The sequence below is a fragment of the Petaurus breviceps genome, unplaced genomic scaffold, assembly GCF_028583685.1.
Source record: "Petaurus breviceps papuanus isolate PSGF00001 unplaced genomic scaffold, PetGlider_PUasm1.0 188, whole genome shotgun sequence".
Lineage (NCBI taxonomy): Eukaryota > Metazoa > Chordata > Mammalia > Diprotodontia > Petauridae > Petaurus > Petaurus breviceps.
The window spans coordinates 22,822,389-22,837,481 of record NW_027185804.1 but is presented as its reverse complement, the minus strand read 5'-3'; the positions used below and the strand labels follow the sequence as shown (position 1 = coordinate 22,837,481).

Sequence of the window (15,093 nt, the reverse complement as noted above, 5' to 3'; positions counted from 1 at the left end):
TTACTCTCTGTCTCCTTCCCTCTCTTCTCTTGCTCTGTCTCTCTCTCTTTGTGTGTCTCTTCCACACATATTCTCTGTTTGTCTCTTTTTTCTTCCTCTCTCTCTCTCTGTCTGTCTGTCTCTGTCTCTCTGTCTCCGTTTCTCTCTCTGTCTCTGTCTCTCTCTCTGTGTCTCTCTCACTTTTTGTCTCTGTCTCTCTTACTGTCTCTGTCTCTCTGGCAGCTTTAGAAGGAGAACTGCTGCTTATAAAAATGCATTACTCTGTTGCTCAATAAGCTCCAGGGGCTCCCTATTCTCCCTAGGAACAAACACAAACTCTTCTCTTTATTAATTAAATCCCTTCACAGCCTGGCTCCAATTCACCTTTCCAGGCTTATCATACATTGCTCCTCTTTCCGAATTCTCTAGCTCAGTCAAACTGGCCTTCTTGCTGTTCGGGCAATTTGACTTTCTAACTCCTCTCAGAGCCTCTGTACATTCTGTCCCCTGTGACTGGAGTGTTTTCCCTCCTCGCCTTTGTTTCTTGGAATCCCATTTCCTGGAAAATTCAGCTCAAGTAACAGGCCTCTCCTGATTAAGCCAGTCACTAGTGTCTTTTATTTACTTTCATATATCTCACACATATTTTTACGTGGATGTGAGGCCTCCTGTGACCTCCTGGAGGGCAGGGGCTGCTTCCTTGTTTTCTTTGTCCACAATTGTTGGCATGCTGTCTCTCCCATTGGATTTGTGACCTCCTTGAGGGCAGGGTCTGTCTTTTGGCTTTCTTTGTGACCCCAGCACCTCCCATGGCACCTGGTATACAGTAAATGCTTAATAAATGCCTGTTGATTAATTGAAATAATAACTGATGTGTATAGAGAAACTTAAGGGAGTATATATATACAGACACATACATACATACATACATACACACATGTATATCATCTTACTCAAGCCTTACAACAGCTTTGTGGAATCAGCACCACAGATACTGTTATCACCATTTTACACAATAGTAAACTGAGGTTAAAAAAGCTTGGGTCACTTGACTAGAGTTATATTCCCAAAGGCCATTTTCCATTCTTCCTGCATAAAGGGCACACAGCTAGTGCTCAGGTCAATGCACATGAAGGCAACATTCATCCCAGCTCTCCCAGATCTGTATCACGTCTTCCTTACTCACAACAGTACTGGTCAATGTGGAGATAATGGGAAGAATTAACTCACATCTCCCCAGTTCCACAAGTATCCTGGTCCATAGCACTAGCTGTGTGACTGTGGACAATCACTTAACTCTCTCTAAGCCTCAGTGGCCCCACCTGTAAATTGAGGGGATTGAACTCCCTAAATTCCAAGGTCTCTTCCATTTCCCATCCTATAGATCCCATGACCCTGAGTGCCAGTGCCAGGATTCAAAACTGGGTCTCCTGCCTTCAGATCCAACCCTCTTTTCCCTAACCACATGGGAAAAAAAAAGACTTTGATGGGCACTGATACAGATACACAGACATATACATCCATCTTCCTTTGTGTTTGCTCCTACAGTTTCATCCCTGATTCCTCCCCTCCTCCTCTATTTGCCTGGTACTGTCTGGCCCACACATTGTGTCCCTTCAGTTCCTCTAAGCAAAGAAAATAAAATCCATTTTGTCTTTTGGAGATGGTAACAGATGAGTCCTTCTTCACTATCAATTGAGTCATGGAGGCGCATTGACATGTATTAATTTATAATAAATACAGAACCAACTCTAGGAAATCAATGGTCTCATTTTGAAAGCCATCCTGGCAGGTAATGTATGCAGAGACATGATCAAGATAGCATAACAACTGGCGGGAGATACTGTTCATTCTTTGGCACTATCTTCGGCAATGTTTATGAAATTGAGAGATGCCTACTTTTGCAAATGGGAAAAACAAACTTTCCGGGTGTTGGAGCTATCTGGCACCACAAAAGGGTTAGCCCCAAATTTTGCTATACCTGAGTTCATGTGGCTCAGGGTGGCTTGTCTGCCGTGGGGGGCAGTTGGTAGGGTTGCTTCCCTGGGTGATGTCTAGGAGGTCTAGGCTGGAACCAAGACCAGCAGATTGGTAGGGGTTTCTATTCCAAGGCCCGTTTGCCTGATGCCTATTGCCTATAATTTCTGCCACGGCTAGTTGTAAACACTATAGAAAAAAATGAAATTTGTCACATTCACTAGAGGCCAAAAAAGATGAATGAATCAGATCTTCTTTATTCAGTTTTTTGAGTCATATCTGACTCTTCATGACCCCATTTAAAATTTTCTTGGGAAAAATACTGGAGTGTCTGCCATTTCCTTCTCCAGTTCATTTTACAGATGAGGAAATGAGGCAAACAGGGTGGAGTGACTTGCCCAGGGTCACATACCTAATAAGTGTCGGAGTTAGATTTGAACTCAGGTCTTTCTGACTCCAGGGCCAGTGCTCTATGCACCATGGTGTCACCTACCTGCCCTGGTTCTCAGATCTTCCATGTGCAGATAACCTCTGGGTGGAAATCAAATTGTTAATGGGGATATTATTCAAAGTTGCAGCCAACTCCACTTTGGAGAGACTATTTCTGGGAATAGCTTAAGGTAGAACCGTAACTAGCAATTTTGGCACCAGGAGTACAAAGTAAGCAAGTAGCAAATAATGTGTCCTCACCAAGGACAAACAGGATGAAAAACCTCTCAAACCAAGTCTCTAATTTATGATGTGATAACAGCATAATAAGAAATGGAGACAAATTCACTTGAGCAAGAAGAAATACTTGGTTTCTAGCTGACAAAGGAATGTATGTGTTTAGTTTTTTGCACCCTCTAAATTTCAGTGGCCTGGACCATAGCCCTCGTTGACCTGACCTCGTTATAGCCTGAAGCTTTGGGAAAATTGAAATGATTCAATTGAAATCGAAATTTTAAATGACCACATTACTATCTCTGTGGTAATTTGGAAAAACTCAGGATATTGTTTATTTGTTTTTTTCAGATCCATTTTTTTTTCAATCATAGGCTATCTCTACTTTAGACATCCCTTTACCTACTGTAGCAGCAAGCACCCCAAGCGTCCTCAGGGTTTGCAGCTACCACAGGTTCTTGGATCTGCTTTGCTAAAGGAAAGCAATTCAAAATGGGTTAACAAGCTTACTTTAATCAGTCAGACATATATCGTTTACCTTATTCAGGAGAAAAGGTCAGCACCCTGAATCTCAAAGTATACAGGCATAATTATCAAGACAGAAACATCAAGTAGACAGATTTCCAAACTGTCCAACCATTACATCCACACCCAGTCAACATCTGGGTTTCCACATTCTGGGTTTTTCAAAGCCGGGGGACTCTCAACAACGGCTTCCCAGAATTCAGATCAAATCACAGAACACTTCTCAAAGTGAGTCCCAAAACAAAGCTACACATCAGGGCTTATATAGCCTTCTCCTGGCTCAGAGAATGTAACAACCTTATTGACCCACTGGCCAATCAAAAAGTATCTACTGAAAAACAAGCCTCCCTCCCCAGGCTTCTGCTGCACTTTAGCCTAGGGGCAGGGAAGATCTTTAAAATTTACATTCGCATTACACCTACTCAGCCCTATTTTCTCCTGCCTGAACCTCCCTATACTGTGACTCTTTCTTGCTGCAAATTTCCATTTTCCTTGGTGACTGCTGACCATGGCATCACAGTTGGAAAACTAATAGAAAGCATGTTCCCCTTCCCATCAAAGCTCTTGCCTTCCTCCAGACATCCAAATTGCTTTGATGTTTAGAGTAAAGTGGAGAAGAATGGGAAGAGTTTGACATAAGGATGCTCTGAGTCCTGGAGACAACCTACAGTAGTCCCTCCATAGACTTATTCCTCTTACCATGGCCTGGAAACATCTTTACTTCTATATCTTCTCTGTCCCATTATGGAAGTGTTTGCTATTTCTCTCCTATAACAATAACAAAAACAATAATCATAATAACTAGCATTTACATAGCACTTTTCAGCCAGTTTTCAAAGTACTTTACAAATATTATCTTATTGAACCTCACAAAAAACCCTGAGAGGTAGGTGCTATTATTATACCCATTTTGCAGTTGAGGAAACTGAGGGAGACTGAAGTTAAGTGATTTGCTCAAGGTAACAGAGCTAAAAAGTGTCTAAGATTGGATTCAGACTCAGGCCTACCTGACTCTGGGCCCAGCACTCTGTCTACTAGGCCATCTGCTTAACTTTTGCATCTTTGTTCCTCCTTCCTTCCTATACTCCTGGCCTTAGGTATCTCTGGTTAAGCCACATAGCTTTCTCTTGTGAGTTAAACATGGTGGTAATAAAAGCTTATTCCTTTGCATCACTGGTTCATCTAATTCTCCTTCAAACTCCAAATAAATAGTACCCTGAGTTTTTCCAAATTACCACAGAGATAATAATGTGGTCATTTAAAATTTCAATTTCAATTGAATCATTTCAATTTCCTCAAAACTTCAGGCTATAACTAGGTCAGGACAGCAAGGGCTATGGTCCAGGCCACTGAAATTTAGAGGGTGCAAAAATCTTCAAACTGCCCCCTAAAAAAGTTACTGGCACAGAACAAATGACAGGCTCTTCAGCCTTTCTTTAATTGGGGTGGATGTCTATCATATCTTAGACTAAGGCAGTGTGCTACAGCATATCAAGGTTTGAATCTCATTCCTGTCCCCTTTGCTACCTGTGGGTCAGGGTCAAATCACTTGAACCTCCTTAGGCCTCAGTTTTCTCATCTGTAAAAGGAGGACATTGGACTAGTTAACCTCCAGCTCTAAATCTACTATCTATGGCCTAAATTCTCTTTGGAATGTTTTCTTTCTTGGCCCACTCTCCATCCTAGCTCCTCTATAGCTTTTGAGAAAAACATGATGGTTCTTTCAATCCAATGAGATTTCTTTATTTTTCTTTTCTTACATTTATTAATACTGATATCTTTGCAGATAGTGAAATATTCATGGGATTTTTAATAGAAAGAAACCTACACTCATAGGGAAATGAAAAGAACTAAACTTCTCTTATATAGGTATATCTCTAAATCATGTTCCTTCTCTATGTGCTCTAGACCTGAGATAAAGAATAATCAGATCAGTTAACTTAGAAAAATAATCTCATTTTGGGGTCTCATAAACTGGATCACAGGTTCTCTTTGATAGACACAACATTTTGGTAGATAATAAAACTATCCAGGTGGCCTCTCTTCTAAGAAAGCCAAGTACATGAAAACCTATAGGGTGCAAAAGATAATCTAGGAGAAAATAGATTATTTATATTAAAAAGGATTCTCCAGTGAGATTTCTAAGCTCTGCATATATTTTCCCACTAAGCTGTAATGAAAAAATAAAAACAAAATTGTGCAACCATCTAATTCCCCAATCCTTCTTCTCCATGTTTATTAATGAGTGAGATTTCAAATGCTATAAGCCCTGGAAAGAAAAACTTTTTAGCATCATTTTATAGGAGAAGTAACTGAAAGATGAAGATACTACTACTTTTTGGAGGTGAAATGTTAATCCAAGTAGTTTGATGGTTAACTCTTCTAGCATAACTTGAAGTTGGATAATATTCCATGAATGCAGCTTTCACACTTGTCTCCACCCTGGTAAAACCTGGATGAAGACAGAAAATAATTTTCCTAGTATCCACCTCAGTGCTTTCATTCCTACTTCTAGCCCCATTCAAGTTGGATTAAGAGAAATGAAAAGGAATATATAGAATTTAACAGGGTGTTGGAAAAAAAAATTAGATTTAAAAATTTGATGGTATCTTCTAAATGAGACCTTTAGAGAGTATACTTTTTCTTTAACATTATATGGTACCTTTCCAAAAAGAGAGCATTTGCTAGGACCCAGAGAAACCATAAATAAACATAAGAAAGCAAAATGTTGAACACATTCTTTATACATAATGACACAATAAAAATAATCATTTTTATTGATTAATCATTGATATAAAGATCATTAGAAAAAGATTCAGCCCTAAATTGAGACTAAATGATGATACCCTAAATAATGATGGGGTCAAAAAAACAAATCATGTAAACCATTAGCATTACATAAAAGAGAATGAAACATATATGATGAAATTTTAGATGTTGTTAAAGGAGGAAAAATTGTGTCTCTAAAATTAATGTAACCCCAGTCTCAAAGACCAGTGGTATCAGATGCTCTCCTTATAAATGGAGATCAATGTGTTGCATCTATGTAAGGGGCAGGGCAATTCAATCAATTAATCGATCAGTCTTCTTCAAGCTTTCCAGATGTTTTTCCTTCAGCAACCTTGAAATAGGTTGACATCTTCCATTTTCTCTTTCAAATCTGGATGCCAGAAGTGCCTTGAAAAAAACTTGAAGGAGACTGAAGAGACTGAAACTCTCTTGTGTTCTCACCAATTATGCACTGCCCCTCACACAGGATCAGGGCATTGATTTCCATTGAGGATAGGGTCCCATGCCAATGGACTTTGGGTCTGAGTTATAGACATTTTAAAAAGTGGGAAAAAAGAAAAAAAAGGATTAATAAATTTTCTATGTTACTAAAAATAGAAAATCAACCTATGAACAAAATTAAAATAAACACAGAAGAAATATAAAAAATTAGAGGTGACCTTGACAAAATGAAAAATGAAAATACTATAGAAACAATATACAAAACAGATAGCTGATATTTTGAAAATAATAACATTGGTATACCTTTAAGTAACCTGATGCAAATAAAAAGAAATAGAAAATTCAAATCAGCATTTAAAAAAAAAGTATAAGGTGAATTTACAATGAGTGGAGAGAAAATAAAATGGCACAGACGAAATGTGTCAAATACATTGCCTACAGGCTGACCCAAACCAGATTAAAATATATTTGGGAAACATTTAACAAGATGAATACAATAAAACAAAGATAGCATTACATTTTAAAACTAAGTCAATATGCAGCTTGAGTGGATCCTAATGCATGGATTAGTGGTTCCCATTTCTATTTGAGCTTGATACTACTGATGTAGACTCCTTGCTATGTTTGGCCCCAGATGGAAAATGACTAGAAGTTGGAAAGAAGCAAATTTAGGCTTTGACTTCCAGAAAACCTTCTTAACAATCACAGCTGCCAGAAGTGGAATGGATTGCCTCAAGAGGTGCTTCAAACAAAGGTTGTACAATTGCTGGTTCAGAATGCTGAAGTGGGGATGCCTTTGTAATGTCTGTGGTTATACTCTATATGACTGCTAAGGTCTTTCTGACTCTAAAATTCTGTGGTTCTTTGTTGCTTCTTTTTATTACTATTCTGAATGCTTTTAAACACCAGAATGTCGTTATTAGAAATAATAATAGTAGGAAGACCATTTGGAATGTTATTCATTAAAAATGTCAAGGTTTAAGAATGGTGCACAGAATGGAATGACAAGGCTATTTGGGAAATCAAAAGTCTCAAAAGTTTAGCCATGGAATTTTTAAAAACTTCTCATGATAACATTAAAGTAGACAAGTTGGTAATAAATAAATAAATAGACAAGAAAAAAAAAAGCAAACAGATGTTTTCCATCTTTGGCTATGTAATTCCATCTCCTGGAGGGATGCTTCATGCTTCATTTAAGGAATGATGACATCACTTGGATCATTTTCAGCATGAGAGATGACCACAAATAAAGCATGTTGTTGACAAATTATATATTTTTTAACCCTATAAAGTGATAAAATTTAATTGCCAAATCTGCAAAATGCTAAAGAACTTAGTTCTAGGACTGACATAACAAGTAAGTTATCTAGACTACATTGCTCATTTCACAGTTGATGAAATAGACCCAGAAGAGTAAAATGAATTTTACATTGGTTCCCAGCAAAATTCTAAAAATGGATTAATAAAGGTTTGGGTTTTTAGTACTTATAAAGGGAAGAAGTGATTACTATGAACCAAAATGTATTGGTTAAGAATGCCAAACAAATTTGTTAAAAGATTTCCAAATAATGGGATCCCATCATTTTTTGTTTGTTTGTTTGATAGCACAGAGTTCTGCTATGAATATTTTGGTTTAATTCAACTTTTCTTTCTGTTTTTGACCATCTTGGAGTATATGTCTAATTATTTAAAACTGTTTTCTAGATTGGTGAGACTCCTTTACAGTGTTGTCAGTGGTATATTAATGTACCAGGACTCCCATTTCACTTTTACAGTTATTTTTGTCTTTTGAAATCATTGCCAATTTTCTGAAAATGTGACAAGACCTCAGAATAATTTTAATTTGTGTTTCTCTTATTATCAATGACCTAAAGCATTATTTCATATGGTTGCTGATGTATAATTCTTTTGATAACTGTTTATATCCTGTAACCACTTTTCTTTTGGGGAATAGTGCTTGGTCTTATATATTTATGTTCCCTGCCTTAGATTTTTATTAGAAATATCTGACGTAATTATTTTTCCCAGTCAAAAGTTTCCTTTCTTATACTAGCTACATTGATTTTTCTTACGCAAAAGCTTTTTGAAATTTTATATAGTCAAAATTGTCTATATTCTCTTTTATGATAACCATGATTCTTTGTCTGGCTATTAATTCTCCCCCTCCTCAAGACTGTGAAACATTCTTTCTTCTATCTGCTTCCAAAACTTTTTTGTGATATGACATTTTGTATTTAGATCATATATACATTTGAAATTTATTGTGGCATACAATGTAAAATGCTAGCCAATTTTTTTAAAAAACTGCTTTCCAATTTTCTGAAGAGTTCTCTTCAAATAGGCTGTTCTGATAGGTTTTGTTTTGAGGTTTATTTTTTTAATTTTTTTAAAACATTTTTGTTTTGGGGTTAAATGATTTGCCAAAGATCACACAATTGGTCAGTGTCTGAGGCTACATTTGATCTCAGGTCCTCCTGACTCCAGGCCTGGTACTCTGTATTCTTGGATTTATTGAACAGTGGAATACTGAGCTCGGATGTTCCTCATCTTTGCTAGTTTAGTCCATTATACTTAGCTATTTTTCCATTTTTTAACGAGTATTAGATAGCTTGAATGATCACTGCTTTATAATATGCTTTGAGGCCCAGAATTGGTAAACCCCCTTCATTCCTACAGGTTTTTTTTCATTTCCCTTGAGATTCCAGACATTTTGTTCTTCCAAATGTATTTTGTTATTATTTGGTATTGTTTTATAAAAAAAAACTCATTGATAGTTTGATTTATATAGCCCTAAATCAGTCAATTCATTTGGGTTGTATCACAATTTTTATTATATTTGCATTGCCCAACCATAAATAATGAGTATCTAATTGCTAAAATATTTCTTTATTTCTGGAAAGAGCATTTTGTCATTCTATTTATGTGTCTTTAATGAATCTCAGGAGGTATATTTCAAGATATTTTAGTGTTTAGTAGTTATTTGAATGTGATTTCTCTTTCTATCATGTCTCCAGGGTTTTTGTTAAAATGTGAATTATTGTCTTCTTTGTTATCATGATAAAGAAACTTATTGGGTGGGTTTGCTTTATGTCTGGACATTTTACTATTAATTTTTCACAAGGAATCTCTTTGCTGATCCTCTGGGGGACCAAGATGAGGCCCAGGCCCAGGCCAGTCATGCTACCTCCCCCTCCCAGTTGTGCTTCTGATTTTCCAGATTCCACTACTTTGTCCTTATACCATGCCTTCCCTTCCCCTCACTTTTTTTCAGTTCTCTTTTTTTGTATTATCTTCTCCCATTGAAATGTAGCTCCTTGAGGTCAGGAATTATCTTTCTTTTTGTCTTTGTTTCCCCAAAGCTTAGCAAACTGCCCGGTACATTTTAAATATTTAATAATTCCTTGTTTTCTCCATGCCTACAGCACTCTTCTTCATCCCACATAACCAATCAGATGGCAAGTCTTATCAATTCTATCTCTATAACATCTCCCAGGATTAAGAATAATGCAGTAAAATGAATGCTGGATTTGGATCTAGAAGGCTTATAACTTGGATGTTTGGGCTATATGGAAAATGAGGAAATTGGACTGAATGACCTCTGAGATCCCTTCCAACCCTAAATTTATGATGCTATTAACCCTAGAATCCAATACAGACCCTTCTGTTGATCATTTAAAGCCTTCTATAACCTGATTCTCACTTGCATTTCTGACTTTGTCACATATTAGTTTGCTTCATGCAGTCTTTGAGCCAGTCCAACTGACTTCCTCTCTGTTCCTCACAGAGAACATTCCATTTCCCATCTCCACACTTTTGTATCAAGAGTCCCCATGCTTGGAATAAATTCTCTCCTTCCCTCTGCTTCTTAGAATTTCTAGATTCCTTCAAAGATCAGTTCACATGTAGTTTCCTACATAAGGCCTTTCCTACTGTATCCCAACAGAAGGGAAGTTCCCCTGAAGTCAGGAACTATTGTTTTTGTCTTCCTATCCTTAGCACTTGGAATAGGACCCAGAACATAGTGGATACTTACTTATTAATTGATTACAGAGGTAGAATGAGCGATATTTGGCAACTGATTAGATGTGAGAAGTGAGAGAAAGTAAAGAGTTAAGGATGATGCCAAGGCTGCAAGACTAGGTGATCGATCATCGATGGTGCCTCCAACAGAAACCAGCAAGTTAGCAAAAGGGGAGGTTTTATGGGGAGCGATAATGTGTTTTATTGTGGAGATGTTGTATTTGAGGTGCCTATGGGACATCCACTGAAGCCTCCTTGTATGAGATAGTATTAAATGGAAAAAAAGGACACAAAATCATACACACACAAAAACGACAACGCTGGAAAGCAGCTCGGAATAATAGAAAAAGCGCTGACTGAGCTAGGAGAAGAGAAACCTGGGTTCTAGTCTTGGGTCTATTACTAATTTGCTCCTGGGATTTCTGTCTTCTTATTTTTACCACAGCAAGGTTGAACTGACTGATTTTTGGTGCTTTCCCAGAATTAACATCTTATGATTCCCCAGTAAAAATACATGTGTATGCACCAACAAAGAGAAATTCCAAAGGAAGGAGAGCTGTAAATAAAGTTGCATGTTCACTGGGTTCTTTTGGACATGTTCCCAGAACTGCTGATTTGGAAGGAACCTCAGAGGTCCCCTTAGGCCTCCCTGTACTTGAACGAACCTTTTGAATGACAATCGCTCATAATTTTAAAAAAGCATTATGTACACATACAAATAATCCAAGGGAGAAGACTTTCAAGTGATTCTGTCTCTTGCCCTTGTAGAACACGGGCAGCCATATGGAACTTTAAGTACACACAGGAAGAAGAGGGACATGGCACCTTCTTCTGAAGCCAGAGATCACAGCTGGAATTGGTGCAACTGGGACTAAGGGAACAGAAGATACTGTTCTTGAACCTTTCTCCCACCATGGAATTGGATGACCACTCCCACCCCCAAAGCCAAGAGCCAGTTGGGATGACTGACAGGTATATGACATGTTGTCTCCTTTTTGTTCCAGGTCAGCATGCACCCAGGGAAGCTAGGTGGCACAGTGAATAGAGTATCAAGCCTAGAGTCAGAAAGATCCATCTTCCTGAGTACAAATCTGACCTCAAACACTTACTAGCTGTGTGAACCTGGGCAAGTCACTTAAACCTGTTTGCCTCAGTTTTCTCATCCATAAAATGAGGTAAAGAAGGAAATGGCAAACCCCTCCAGTATCTTTGCCAAGAAAACCCCAAATGGGGTCACCAAGAGTCAGACATGACTGAACAATAACAACAAATATATGTCTGTGTAAAATTTTATCTCAAAATAGAAAACAAAACTTCATGTAGGACTTTGGAAGCTGTCATGCCTCAACATTGCACACCCTCATTTGATTCTTATGGCAGGTTATTTCTCTCCCATTCAGCTTTCGGAGGGGATGATGATCCATTGATATTTTGAGTTTTTTTCATCAAAGTACTCCAGGCTAACTATTCATGAAGAATTATGTACGAATCAGCATTGATCAGGGACTAAGTGTCTTCCTGGAAGGAAGTTGGGCATTAACACTTTCAGCCATATTATACCAAATGATACTCTGAACTGAGACCCTTGGTCTCTCAAGATTTTCTTGTCCTTCTCCAAGGCTGCATGAAGAGACAGGGTGGTAGAGTTAGAAGAGTATTAGTCTAGGAGGGACCTGTATTTGAACCCAGCCTCTGACAAGTACTTACTGACTGTGTGATCCACCAGCCAGTTTTCTCATTTGTAAAAGAGAGATAAATTTGCCCTATTGAGATACCAGGTTTGTTATGATGAAAGAATAAAGTTAAGGAAGTCTGCGAGTCTATAAAATCATCAATGTGAGTATTTCCTTTAAAGGGAATGATTATAACCTGACAATGTCACAGAAGTATAGTAAAGGCAGCTAGATAGCATGCTGGATAGAATGCCAGGAGGAAGACCTGAGTTCAAATCCAGATTCAGATACTTACTAGCTGTATGACCACTTTACCTCTTCCTGCCTCAGTCTCTTCATTTGTAAAATGGGGGTAATAATAGTACCTACCTCCCAATGTTATTGTGAGGATGAGATATTTGCAAAACCCTTTGTAAACCTTAAAGCACCATATAAATGTGAGCTATTTATTACTAATGGTAGCAGTAATGGTATTTGTAGTACTTATAGTATGTGCAGAACATTCCATCAGGGTAAATATGGAGGGAAATGTTATAAGGCAAAGGAGATCAAGCTGAAAGAACTAAAATAATTAAACTTAATTTATCAAATTAGCAACTAAATTTTACTTTAAAAATGAGACATGTCATGCCAAATTCTTTTTGAGACATTAGGGTGTGCCTGGGTACACCCTGTTCACATGCCTGTACAGGGTCCTTGCCTTTTTCTCTTATGTAACTCTTGTCTATGTTTTCCTGTAAATCCTCCATTGGGAGTTCACTCCACATGCTGAAGGCCTCCCTTGACTTCTCTTGACATAGTGTGTATAACAATGGAGCACAGAGTCTGTCCGTTGGTTGCCTCTCTTCTTAATAGACAGTGGGTCCCTCTCCTTTCCAAATATTCCTCCAAAGAAATTCTTTGCAACCCTTTTCTTTCACAGTTCTTTGTTAGTAATAGGTTACAGTCTCATGTTCATCATGAGCCTTTCTGGTGCCCTTTGGGTGATCCTCAATTTTAATTCTTCAGGGATCACTGCCTTCCATGCCTTCTAGTCAGTGGTATCAATACTTGATAAATCTATTACCCTGTGCTAGGCACTGTGCTTATCACTGGAGATTCAAATATAAAAAAGACAATCCTTTCCCTCAAGGATCTTACAATCTAACGGGAAAAGACAATGCAAAAAAGGAAGCATGATTGCAGGGGATTGGGAGGGAGAAGACATAATGGTTGGAGCACATGATGGAGTCCAGTGTTAAGGAATGAAGTTGGCTGGGAAATAAAGAGATTACTGGCCTGAAAGGCCTCTTTAAATGGAAGCTTTGAGAGGAGTTTTCTGCTCTGCCTTCTAGCCCTGTAATCAGAGGGGCAGTGGGTATGGGGGTACTGATGAGGTGTGAGTACCAAAGGTGATGTAATCTCACTGGATGACCAGAATGGTGTGCTGCTAAATGCTTAATAGGTAACTCTCAGAGGGGAAAAAATGCATGCTCAACAGCTATCAAGTTTAATCTCCATTACTAATATTTTCTCCATCACTTTCTAAAGTCTAAACAAAAACTAACAGTAAATCAAGCCTTGCTTTGTAGTGTTTGCTAATTTCCAAAGTGTAAATGCTCAGGCTGAAAATTTAACAATCAGCTCTACTCTTCACACACTACTCCTTCTAGCCATATAGTATTAACTGAAGAATATTAAAAAGATGGGCCATTGTTTTAGGAAAAAATTTAGAGTAGTGAAACCTATAATTACCCTTGAGAAATTGAGAAAAGTTATCAATGATCATCCTCTCTAGTAAAACCTTAAAGCCCTACAGAAATGTGAAGTATTACTTTTTCAGTAATAGGAATACATTGTTTCATCTATGATGTTTGATCAATTCTACCATCATATAGATGGACTATTGCCACTCAGGTGGAATAGTTATGCAGCAAAGTCAAAGCCATGACCCCCAAACCATGATTTCTGATACTGACTTAAGATGTCATATGAATAAAATTAATATTATGACCTCATTGTCCATAGAAAAAAACATTTTTGGTTCATTTTTCTTATTCTGTAGCAAGAACAAGGGATAACCAATGGAATGAATGAATACATGTGAAAGCATTTATAAAGCATTTACTATGTACAAGGCACTGTGCTCAGCATTAAGAATAGAAATAAAAGTAAGACAGTCCTGACCTCAAAGAGCTTACACTCTAAAAGAGGAAAATGGCAAATGTAAAAGTATAAGAGTTGGTAAGAGGAGTTGGCAAGGAAGAAGGCATGTAAGAGGTTTGGAAATGGCCAGAAAGCAGCAAGGTGTTCAAGGGATCAGGTAAGTTAAGGCGAAAACTTGCCAACCCAAGGCCATGGTCAAGGGTTGGGCATTCAAGTTGCAGTAGGGAAAAGCTAAGGAGGAGGCTGGTGTGCAGGCAATCAGCATGGCTTAGAGATGGCCCATATGTTCTACTGGATTCTACATGATGGCAAGAGAATACAAGGAAAGCCCTCAGCACATTGAGTGGGCCCTCTGTGGCAAACTTATAGAAACACATGAACAAAGAAGCTAGGACCATGCTAAACTCTGGGAATACAAATGCAAACAGAAAGAAAAGCAGTGCGTGCCCTCAAGGAGCTTACATTCCAGAGTGGAAGACAAGACATAAAGGGAGGCTGAAAGGTGGGGATGGTACCTTCATTGGAGTGTGACGGTGAAATCCAGAGAATGGATGATGGCTGGTCTAGACTCTTCCTGAATTGGATGGTCCAGGAGAAATTCAACAATGGGAGGCCACAGAGAAAGATGGAGAAGACAGCTGAAACATGGTGGCAAAGAGTTTCACATTCTATAGTATGACAATATTCAATGCAATCCTATAATAATAATATAATTATAGTCCGGATGGTGACTGATACTAAAACAGCATTGCAAAATTCCTTTCACAAAGCAGCACATACTTGGGCTTCATTTTCTGCCAGGAATAGTACTTATAGGGAGGGAACGTGCTATCTCTGGCACAAGGAGTTCTGCTCAAAGTTTAGAGAGAAGGAAATGTCT

At 38.1% G+C, this 15,093-nt stretch overlaps 1 protein-coding gene across 6 annotated transcripts in view; it reads right to left on the bottom strand.

Annotated features, from left to right (window-relative positions):
• Positions 1 to 14,881, bottom strand: part of HIPK3 (homeodomain interacting protein kinase 3) — a 168,603-nt gene extending 153,722 nt beyond the window's left edge. For 3 of the 6 annotated variants that reach the window (XM_069091376.1, XM_069091379.1, XM_069091377.1), the window contains exon 1: positions 14,729 to 14,879. The gene's annotated coding sequence lies outside the window, so the exon portion shown is untranslated. Of the gene's footprint in view, positions 1 to 14,728 lie in introns of all 6 variants that reach the window. The other 3 variants (XM_069091372.1, XM_069091374.1, XM_069091380.1) reach the window with 2 other exon arrangements.
• Positions 14,882 to 15,093: the final 212 nt, after the last annotated feature.